Source organism: Eretmochelys imbricata, chromosome 1 (assembly GCF_965152235.1).
Source record: "Eretmochelys imbricata isolate rEreImb1 chromosome 1, rEreImb1.hap1, whole genome shotgun sequence".
In the NCBI taxonomy this organism is placed as follows: domain Eukaryota; kingdom Metazoa; phylum Chordata; order Testudines; family Cheloniidae; genus Eretmochelys; species Eretmochelys imbricata.
The window spans coordinates 162,860,535-162,872,000 of NC_135572.1; the positions used below are offsets into that span (position 1 = coordinate 162,860,535).

Here is an 11,466-nt window from a genome sequence, read left to right on the forward strand (position 1 = left end):
CAAAGGCTCTTAAGCAAAGTAAGCTATCATGGGATAAGAAGGAAGGTCCTCTCAGGGATTGGTAACTGGTTAAAAGATAGGAAACAAAGGGTAGGAATAAAGGGTCAGTTTTCAGAATGGAAAGAGGTAAATAGTGGTGTCCCCAAGGGGTCTGTACTGGGACCAGTCCTATTCAGTATATTCATAAATGATCTGGAAAAAGGGATAAACAGTGAGATGGCAAAATTTGCAGATGATACAAAACTACTCAAGATAGGTAAGTCCCAGGCAGACTGCGAAGAGCTACAAAAGGATCTCACAAAACTGGATGACTGGGCAACAAAATGGCAGATGAAATTCAATGTTGATAAATGCAAAGTAATGCACACTGGAGAACATAATCCCAAAAATGACAGGGTCCAAATTAGCTGTTACCGCTCAAAAAAAGAGATCTTGGAGTCATTGTGGATAGCTCTCTGAAAACATCCACTCAATGTGCAGCAGCAGTCAAAAAAGGGAACAGAATGTTGTGAATCATTAAGAAAGGGATAGATAATAAGCCAGAAAATATCATATTGTCGTTATATAAATCCATGGTAGGCCCACGTCTTGAATACTGAGAGCGAATGTGGTCGACCCATCTGAAAAAAAGATATATTGGAATTGGAAAAAGTACAGAAAACAGCAACAAAAATTATTAGGGGTATGGAACGGCTTCCATATGAGGAGAGATTAATAAGACTGAGACCTTTCAGCTTGAAAAAGAGACGACTAAGGGGGGATATGATAGAAGTCTATAAAATCATGACTGGGTGGAGAAAATAAAGAAGTAAGTGTTATTTACTCCTTCTCATAACACACAAACTAGTGGTCACCAAATGAAAGTAATAGGCAGCAGGTTTAAAACAAACAAAAGGAAGTATTTTTTCCACACAATGCAGTTAATCTTTGGAACTCCTTGCCAGAGGATGTTGTGAAGGCCAAGACTATAACATGGTTTAAAAAAAGAACTAGATAAGTTCATGAAGGATAGATCCATCAATGGCTATTAGCCTGGATGGGTAGGGACGGTGTCCGTAGTCTCTGTTTGCCAGAAGCTGGGAATGGGTGACAGTGGATGGATCACTTGATGATTACCTGTTCTATTCATTCCCTCTGAGGCACCTGGCATTGGCCACTGTGGGAAGACAGGATACTGCAATAGATGAACCTTTGGTCTGACCCAGTATGGCTGTTCTCATGTTCTGTTTGGACTAAGATTATCTATGATTCTTTCACAGTCAACTGGGAGAACTTGCTTGGTCTTCATGGGGAACTGTGGGGAGACTATCAGCACTTGCGCAATTTAGCCTACATCCTCATTGCAAAGTGGACAGGTTCCAGCCTAAGCTAAAGCAGAGCCTAAGCTTAAACCTCCAAGCAATGGTATGTAGACCGGAGGTTGGGTTAAAACACAGGTGAACTCTGCAATGAAGACTTACTGAAAGTATCAAAATATATCTGTAATAGGAAAAGAAGTTATAAGTTGGTAAATTTTGTAAGTTGTGCTCGGGAGAGATGGAGGACGATAAAGAAAATGGAATTAAATCTTTCATCCCTAAAAGAGAAAAGATGATCCAAATAGGTTATATTTGGAGACCACTAGTGAACTGTTACATGAAAGCATGTTGTACAGTTGATAATAAAGCCATTCAAGCTTTTATGGGGATGACCTGTCTCCCTCACCACCTTGGGAAAAAGTGTTACTGTATTTTTAGACTGCACATATATTCTCACTTAACAGTATAGTTAGTTGTTTCTGAAGAGTGTCCAGATCGTGTTGGAAATTGTTCCATGTAATTTTTTTAAATGGTATTTTTTTAAATATACTAGAGATAATTCCTCTCTCATTCCAGTGGCCAAAGAATATACTCCCTTTACCATAATTACTTGTTACCTTATTTTCTCACAGATTTACAACAACAAAAACACACACCACACAATTTGGAAAGCTTTCAATAGGAAAATCTCCCAAATGGACATTCTTGTAGCAAAAACCACCACAGTATATCCAAACCTTTTGATGTTTTTAAAAAAAGTCTAGTTAGATGAATTTATGACACAACCAAAGTCAGTCAAAAGTTAAGGTTGCCCTAATACACTCCTACTCAAGAAGAAAAACAGGTGTAATACTACTCATTTTTAAAGTGATTTATAAACCCAACCCATTTTAATCAAGTGTGTAGACAAAAGTAATTATGATAGGACTATAAAAATAATAAGTTACTGCACAACAACAGTATTCATTTGTAAAAGTTCAGAGTCTCAGAAGTGTTACAAGTTTCCCAGCATTCTCAAAAATAGAAAGATACGAAAAGCATTTAGGGTCTCATTATGGAGAAATAGTTTTCCAAATGATCATCTTTTAAAAATCTGTGTCATTTAAGTTATACGAAGGCCAAAAAGCCACTGAAACTGCACTAATATGTTAAATTATTTTTAAATCTAATTTTCAATAGTTGCTTTCAAGTTTGAGCCCTTATGAGCCAACTTTCAGATAAAAACAGACCGTATCAATTATGAACACCTCCAAATAAGAGCTTTTAAAAGGAAAATTCAGACACACTATAGCACTATTTAATAGAGAAGCATTTGTGTTTTAGCTCACTACCCAGTTCTTCTATTAAGAGAAATGTAGCTATAAAGCCCTGTCTTGACAGATAAAAAGTATGTTTTCCTGTTAAGTTAGCTGAATATGATTGAAAAGCCATGCTGAACATGAAGCTGTTTAGGTAGAATGCCAAAATAGAACCAGTTAGCAGTTTCAAATGTCTTAGCCTGCATCCTAACAAGCATAAGGAGAGCTTTTCAATCTTGTTATGCTATCTCATTTGAGTTAACATGATAGACACCTCACAACTCTTTTGCCTATTAAGACAGTCTAGAGGTTTTAACTCAGTTACAAGTTTCTCACTGAGCCCTTTTCTAGGCTAAGATTTAAAGATGAGGTACTAGCATATGTTAGAAAACACATGCTAACTTTTTTTAAAAGTCTAGTCTAGACATGTTACAATGCCTTACTTAATACATGCTAACCTGGTCAAGTTAGTGCACCTTGTCCAGACTATTAGCTAACAAGTTCTCACATCTACACAGAGCCCAAAACTTTCAAAAATGGATAGATGCTTAAAAGACCACATCATTACACCTTACTATCTACAAGTCACTGGACTTTTTTTGAAGCACAAGTATCGGAGAAATCTCTTTGCTACTACTACTTGCTAAAACCATCCTCACTCACTCCTCTTTCCCTCAAGTTGCCAACACTAAGAAAACCAAGATGATAAGTTCTAAACCTAAACAAATCTTATTTCAGGAACTGTAATACTGTTACTGACCTAACAAATTGTGTCCTACACATTTGCCTGGAAACAATATCAAAGCACTTTCATTTAGTAAACACTTGCACAGTATCTAGAAATAGGGAACTGTCCTTTTTAGTAAGATTATAAAAGCAATAGCTCTCTCATATTCAACTCCTATACCAGATGCATTAACTTTACACATTAACTTCAAGACACATGCATGAAGCGATGTTAAGCTTCAGACACTTGTGCTAAACAAACGCCAAAAAAAATTAATGGAAAGAAAACAAACCTAACGCACCATATATGTTAGGTTTCAGAGTAACAGCCGTGTTAGTCTGTATTTGCAAAAAGAAAAGGAGTACTTGTGGCACCTTAGAGGCTAACCAATTTATTTGAGCATAAGCTAAGGTGCCACAAGTACTCCTTTTCTTTTTGCATATATGTTAATTACTTTAAAGCTCAAATACAAAAAACACCCTAGTTGTAGATACCTCATTCGTATGAACTGATGATACTAAGGACAGTCTACAGAATAGTTTATGTATTTACAAAGTTCACTAAATATATGAAAAACAGTAGCCAATAAGCAGGTAACATCTAACATTTGAATATTGCAATGTACTTACTAAAACATCAGACCCAAAAGAGTATAATTATTTCAATAGTATTCCACTATTACAAAAAAATTGTTAATGCTTTATCAGATTAATTCAGGATTAGGCTTTCTTAATTTGGAAATAAATTAAAGAAATTGATGCCACAACATGGAAATATCAATATAACGATAAAACAGCTAACTTCTACTTGTATAGAACCTTGGAAGAGCGTCCCCATAAAAGTGACGTTATTCCTTGCAAGTGTTTAGAAACACAAGCTATTTTAATAGCACATTATGACTGGGATGAAAAAAAGTCTGCTGTAAAAAAATATTTTATGCTTGTTGATTTTTTGTAGACAGATCTTCTGTGTTTATTAGCTTAAAAGAAAAGACATATCTGTTTGATTTTTTTCTCTCTTGACTGGGGAATAATGGAAGAACTAAGCAGCACCAGCATTCAAGACTCTTGATCAAAGAATCGTTATATAGTCCTTGGAAAGACTAACCTGGAAACTTCAAAGTTGATTAAGAGTCAGAAACCCATCAATACTGCAATGTCTAATTACAGCACCTGGTTGCGTTTTGAGAGTTTGTTAGAGAAAGAGCTGCTTTTCAGCAAAAACATTCACTGTATGAAGTGGATAATGTATGTTTCTAGTTTCTTTACCAACACAGAGCAAAATCCCTAAAAGATTGCAGCCAGTTGTCTAACTAGAAGATGTGCACACTGTGGGTGCCCCAGAATGACAGTAACGTGACACAAGTATTCTCACCACCCACACCTCCAACTTCCACACCTGCCATGGAAGCCACTTACCCGAGTGCAGAGGGGGCACCTCAACCCACCACCCCAACAGGTGCCTGCTCTGTTAAACTTCTGACTCTTTCCCCCGGCCTTGGGGGGCAGCGGGAGAGTCCGACACTCCCCACCTATCGTAAGGTCAGAACCGGAGAGTCCTGCCAGCCCCTTCCCCCCCGCACAGTCGGGATCATCTCCCTGCTCTCCCAGCCCCCGCGAGCGGAGCGACCCCCACCGACAAGAGCAGCCTCTCCCGGGCACGGGGCCCGCCACCTTCACGCCAGGGAGAAAAGGGTGTTGCGGCCGCCCGGCCAGACCCAGCCTCCCCTGGGCTGCGCGGGTGCAGCGGGCCCCGGCCCGGCAGGCTGGGGCGGAGACTCCCCGGGCCCCTCTCTCTAAGATGGCAGCGGGGCTGTCCTCACGCCGAGGGGATGGCATTTGCTAGCCTGGTGCGAGAGGCCCCGGCCAGGGCACTTACCAGGCTGGGGGGGTGGCCACTGCTCTCCTGCCGTGGGGGGCCGGTCCCGGCAGAGGCCTCCTCTCTCAAGCTCCGGGGAGGCGGCGGGGCACAGCGCTTCCCCCTCTTCGGTCAGGGGCCCCGGCCCCGCAGCACCTCCGCTCCGCAGCCCAGCCGCCCTCGGGCCCCGGTGTGGTGCGGGGCCCAGGCCCCGGAAAGAGCGCGCCTCCCTCTCGCGGGGAGTTCAGGGGGGGCCCGGCCCGGCGGGCGGATCCGCGGCGCTTCCTGGCCGGGCAGATTTTCTATCGCTCACAAAATGGCGCGCGTTCCAAACCTGCGCAGCGACCGGCGGCGGCAGCGGGGCCCGGACGCGGCGGCGGCGGCGGCGGCCTGGGAGCCCCGGCCAGGCAGAGCGGAGACAGCCGCGAGAGCGAGCGAGCGAGCGAGCGGGGGGGAGCGCAGCGCCGAACCGAGCCCCCGGGAACTCCTCGCTCACTTGCCCGCCCCCCCCGCTCCTCCCCCTCCCCCCTTCCGAGCCGGCTTCTCCAGGGCTGTACCCCGGACCCTTCCTTGCCGCGCCCGCCCGCGCTGCCGCCTCCCCTGCGCCCCCTCTCTGCTGTCCCTGCGCCCGCGAGGGGTGAAGCCCCCAAAACCCGCGACGACAATTTCCTGGGTAAAATTATAATTCGGGCGGGAAGGGAAATTATTTGAAAAAAAAAAAACCCAACTGACAAAATGGCGACGGGACAAGCCTGTTACTATGGCAACTGTCAATCACGCCGGGAGGCGCCCCGCCCCCGCCAGGCGGGAGGCCGCTCTGACGTGAGGAAGGGGGAGAAATGGGCGAAGGAGGGGCTTGGTTGCCTTGGCAACTGGTGCTTCTCTCCCTCCCTCGTTCCACCATCGTGTGACGTTATGAACTCAGAGGTGCCGCCGCCGCAGCGGGAGTCGTCCGGGGGAGCCTCCGGAGGGGGCGCGCGCCCCGCGCCTGGCTGGACTCGGCTCCCCTGGAGCGCCAGGCGTTAGGCCCAGCACCCTGCGCGCCGCGGCGGGAAGTGCCTCCTCTCTGCTGCCCCTGGGCCTGAGCCAGCGGGATCTGGCGCATGAGCGCCAGCGGGCAGGAGCCGCACTCGCCCCCTCTTCGCGCAGCAGGCAAAGAAGTTTCTAGTGTTCAGTTGTGGAGAGAAACCCTTCCACGCGTTACGGGAGGATAAGCTGAGGGGCAGCGCAGCCTTCCTGGACCTGCAGGCAGCTCCAGTACCTCTGCTGCCGGACTAACCTTTCAGGCTTAAGCTGAGGCCAGGGCAATGGCAGCTATTAAGAAGCCTTCTACAGAGCCCCCCCAAAGAAAAACCAACACTGAGCAATATTAGAAGGTAGCCCTGCAGCTAGCTAGTAGGAAGGAGACCCCAGGTGGAGATTAGAAGGAAAAGGTAGCAGACCTGGAACTTTGCATCACCCAGCAGGCTTAGCATAGCAGAGAACCTAACCCATCTATTACTGTGTGTAGCCAGCAAGTTTAGGGCAAGATAAGGTCCTCCAGAGAAAGCACCTGAGGGAGGCCCAGGGTCTTCCTCTTTTCCTGCAAGGAGAGTTGACATCTCCCTGAGGCATTTTTCTGCACAAGATAGTTCCTACATATTCTTTTGGGCTTGGGCTAGTAGGTTTAGCTCTCTGGCATTTACACAGAAAAATTTACCAGCTATCCTGGTTTGTGAGTGGATCAGTATAAGGGAGAGATGCAGGGGGAATATATTAGACAGCAGAAGTAGGATACTGGGAGAAAGATTAGTGGGGAGGACAAAAATGTTAGAAAAGATAGATAACAGGATGTAGGGAATAAAGAGAAATGAATAAGAAGGTTGGATTGAGGGGAGGAAATACGCACTGAAGACAGACCCAAAAAAAAAATTTGAGTGTCCAGTCCTTAGGGACTGTAAAGCTTCAATTTGGCAGCCATAGTACAGATGGTATTTAGTGTCTATAGTAAGGGTGCCATGCACATTCTTTAAAGAGGCCTGAATATTACTTTTAATTTGGGCTCAGGCTCTAAATTTAGTTCTACATACTACTCTAAATCTACTGTGGAGTTCCCAATCATCTTACTGGGAGGCTTGCACAAAAATCAGTAGTAGAATATGGTCTTTAATACCTAAACTTTTAATTATGTGTTAAGTCACATACAGCATCACTCGGGAAATGCTTCTCCTGTTTAGGACCAACTAGTGCTATTTGTTCCCTCTATTTCCTCTTCCTTCCTTGTACTCTTATTTTGTGTCTTCTCTCAATATTTTCTGCCTCTAGGTCTCTTTACAGTGTCTGATGTGCAACAATTCCCAATTCCCTCCATATAGTTTCACTCCTACACCATTTTCCATCCCATCTGAAAAAAAATCAACAATTAAATAGTTAGAGACATGTAAAATGTCATTGTTAGATATGAGTGTTAATAAAAAGATTTAAGCAGACAGGAACTTCACACTTCTCTAAGGCATTGTTTCAGGCTGCTTGCACATTCAGGAAAACAGCACTGCATTTACACTCAGTTTGCATTTGAAAGATTATTTTTGCAACCATGAAAGCTAGAATTTTTAATGAAAGTTTAGATTCTGCAGAATCTGAATATACTATGTGGCTCACATAAGATACCAGGCAAGCTGAATTTTTAACACTTAATGCCACCCCTTTGGCATGGAGAGCACAACAAATGTAGCTGTTGTTCAATGTAGCTGTTGTACCCACGTATCACTTGCTGCTACTGTCAGACTCCTGGTGGGTGGTCTTGCTGCAGCACACAAGATGCAGGCAGTAGAGGAAGCAGATGTAGATACCAGGAATACAGGCTTCTGCAAGGCAGACTTAAAAACAAGATATGGAGCCCCTCTACATGCTGCCTTCAGCCACAGTCCTTCCCTGCTGCTTCATCAGGTTTAGCAACAGGTAGGAGATGACAAGTTTCAGAGTAGCAGCCATGTGGAAGTTCTAAACCCAATATGTTGGCTAGAGAAGGGTTTCTGAATATGCAAGAGGCACTGGGTGGGTGAGGGTGAATTTCTGAGACCGGAGAAAGAAAGGCTGGATGGGAGGAATTCTGAACTTGGGACTAGTCAGGGAGGATGGTTATGATGAGGACTGAAGATTTGGTACATGGGAGGAAGAAGACTTCTGAGCTAGGGATTCTGATGGAGGTTAAGTTGTGAGGGAGTAGCAGGTTTGAGCCAGAGTGAAGGAAGGTTATCTGGAAGTAGAAGGTTTCAGAGTGGTAGCCTTGTTAGTCTGTATCAGCAAAAACAGTGAAGAGTAGGTCTCCTCTCATTTTTGGAAGTAGAAGGGCGTTTGGGGGTGGGGAGCAAGCAGGGGAGAGGGTTCTTACCTGCAGGTAAAAGGGAAACAGAGGGCAGGGGGAGGAAGGATTAGCCTGGGGGAGATCAGGCTGGAAAGAAATAGTTAAGGAACTTGGATGTTCTTAATTGAAAGGGAAACGGCTAGGAGAGGGATAAGAGTTGAACTGGCGAATAAGCTTGTGTGTGTGCACTAAGCAGGGATCACAATCTCCCTCTCCCTTATTTTTCACCAAGGCACAAAAGGGGACATTCATTTCTTCCACCCTTCTCTTGGTTATAATGTTTCCCAGTTTTTCATTAGGAAAGAGGGTTATGGAGAGGGAAGAAAAGGATTCTCCCTCTTTCAGCTTGTCCCCAATCTCCCTCATTCCTCACCAAAAGCCTCTAAGGGACATGCTCACTAGTGTGCCAGTTTTATACTTTGAAAAATCTAATTAATTTGTGGTGAGGGATCATAGTTGCAGATCATATGTTACCTGATGGAGAATGAAAATGCTCTAAAAAAATAATAATAATGTTGTTCTTTATATAGAGGGAGAACAGGTATCACCTGACTTGATGGAATAAATTTTAAAAAGCCCATGATGCTGTACGGAAGACTCCAGTCAACAAAATAGAAAACCCAGAGAAGGGGTAAGTTAGGGAAACACTGCTGGTAATAGCTCACCTTACCTGATCACTCTCCTTACAGTGTGTATGGTAACACCCATTGTTTCATGTTCTCTGTGTATATAAATCTCCCCACTGTATTTTCCACTGAATGCATCCGATGAAGTGAGCTGTAGCTCACAAAAGCTTATGCTCAAATAAATTGATTAGTCTCTAAGGTACCACAAGTCCTCCTTTTCTTTTTACTATGGTATCTGTTGTCTCACCACTGATTTTGGGCACCAGCCACCCCTCATGATCTACAACAGAAAAAAAGTGAACTGAAGTCAGGAGAGACAAGATGTAACAAGTTAAATTTCTAAAAATTTAATGGAATGACAGTATGTACAATTAAATAGTGCTCAGTAGACAGCATTCAACCATTGTATTCCTTTAAATTGTAGCACTGGTATTTATTAGGTCTAGTAGACTTAGGCCTGGTCTTCACAAGAAAGAAGTATCACTAACTTAAATCGGTTAAATTGGGAGGGTGATAGTATGCGAATGAGAAAACCATGAGGGAGTTGGAGGCTGTGTATGTTTATAGGCTAGAGAGGGAAGTAGAACTTGACAAGGAAGGGACAGATTGCTCATAGTGGGAGAGAGACAATGTAAATAAATTTTTGGAGGTGAGGCTATGTAACGCATCCCAAGTAGGTTGGGATTGAGGGGAGCCTGCCTGTGTCAATACCTTTGGTGAGTGCAGGGGAGGGAGTCTGTGTGCAAGAGAAGATTCTTGGGGAGTTTGCATGTGTTTAGCAGTTACTCAAACTTGAAAGCCAGGCAGTGGAGCATCTGTGAAAGATCTGGGGGGCATGAAGCAGAAGTGAGCATTAGTTGGGATAAAAAAGAAGAATGTGTGACAGTTTATAGTGGGAGAGGTAGGACAGTATATGAGAGAGAAGATGACAGTGGAAAGAGTACAGAGAAATTGAGAATGAGGAATACAAAACAGGAAAGGAGCCATATCTTTATGCCAGGATTTGGGTGAAACCATTGAAGCTGGTGAGTTTAACAGCAGGCCCTCATTCAGAATAAACGTAAAAAACAGCTAAGCTCCTTTGTGGAGTAAGATACCTGAAATATGAGCCACCTCAAAAAAAAAACAAAACAAACAAACGAACCACAAACACAACACACACAGGACCCAGGACAAGGAACTTTGCTAGAAAAGCAAACACAGGGGGCTAGGTATTGTATGGTAGAGCTTTATGCACAAACGTGTGTGAATAGGAGAAACATTACAAAGGCAAACAGAGAAGGAAGCACCAGACATAGCACTTGTTACAAGACTGTGCACTTGTAATGTGACAGTGAGAACAAAGCTAAGAGAGGGGGCTTTTGGGCAGAGCGCTAGCTGGAAAGGGCCTTGGACCACGGAGCAAAGAGACTTCCTCCTGTTTGAGTCTTACTTTGTTCAGGGAAGCAGGACTTGTTTATTTATCATCAATTTCTCTTCGTAACAGAAACAACCTGCAAGACCCTGAATATAAAACAAGGAAGTTGGAGGAGAAAAAATTGTTCTGCGAAACAGAAACAATGAAGACAACAAACTGAAAGGGACACAAGAAAAGATAAGACAGCTGAGAAAAAGGAAATATGGAGCTGGGGACAAGGGGAAAGAACAAATATAAGAACTTACACAAAAATTCTTAATACAAGGAGTATGTAAAGATGTAAAAATATGTAATAACCAAGAATTTAATTAAAAAATGGGAAATCTGTGCTGGGGGAATGGAAGATTTGCCTATGATCAGCCCAACCTGGTTATCTGGTCTCTGTCTCTCATTTTTGTCTTTAAGTTGAACTCAATTCTCCTTCCTCATCAACTCTGACTTTGTGGTTTCACACGTGTCAACAATACATTTCAAAGAGCTACTGTTGTCAGTTCAGAAAATTGGAAATGCAAAATGTATCGCAATTTTAATAAGTTTCTTTTAACTGGCTTTATATTTGTAACATGGACAATATTTGAAATCTATATGAGTATCCATACAAGTCTGGTGGGGTTGTTATACATGAAAATTTTCTATAAAAAAAGAACCCACCATCTGTGCAGGATTCCAACTTCTTAGCACAAGATTGGCAGAATGGCCCTGTCTCAGTGTATTTGACCCTTGAGGCCTGCAGTAGGGGATAGCCATTGTTCCCATTCCCCTGCTGTATATAAATCTGATCATCTAAACCAGGAGTGCGCAAACTACAGCCCACAGGCCAGATCTGGCCCCTCAGGGCTTTGGATCCAGCCCGTGGGATTGGCACCCCTGTGGCACTGCAGGCCCTGCACCACTCCC

The 11,466-nt window shown here is 43.8% G+C and overlaps 1 protein-coding gene and 1 long non-coding RNA gene across 4 annotated transcripts in view; one reads left to right on the top strand and one right to left on the bottom strand.

Annotated features, from left to right (window-relative positions):
- The window catches only part of DYRK1A (dual specificity tyrosine phosphorylation regulated kinase 1A), a 142,419-nt gene extending 136,757 nt beyond the window's left edge, over nt 1-5,662 (bottom strand). For both annotated transcript variants that reach the window (XM_077818460.1, XM_077818469.1), the window contains exon 1: nt 5,202-5,662. The gene's annotated coding sequence lies outside the window, so the exon portion shown is untranslated. The remainder of the gene's footprint in view (nt 1-5,201) is intronic.
- LOC144265655 (uncharacterized) lies at nt 4,737-10,896 on the top strand. 2 transcript variants are annotated; one of them, XR_013346330.1, is made up of 3 exons: nt 4,737-4,864; nt 9,057-9,157; nt 10,639-10,896. It is a non-coding gene; the product is annotated as an uncharacterized LOC144265655 (long non-coding RNA). The 2 variants fall into 2 exon arrangements; XR_013346331.1 differs by lacking the exon at nt 4,737-4,864 and adding an exon at nt 5,760-5,853.
- The last annotated feature ends 570 nt before the right edge of the window (nt 10,897-11,466 follow it).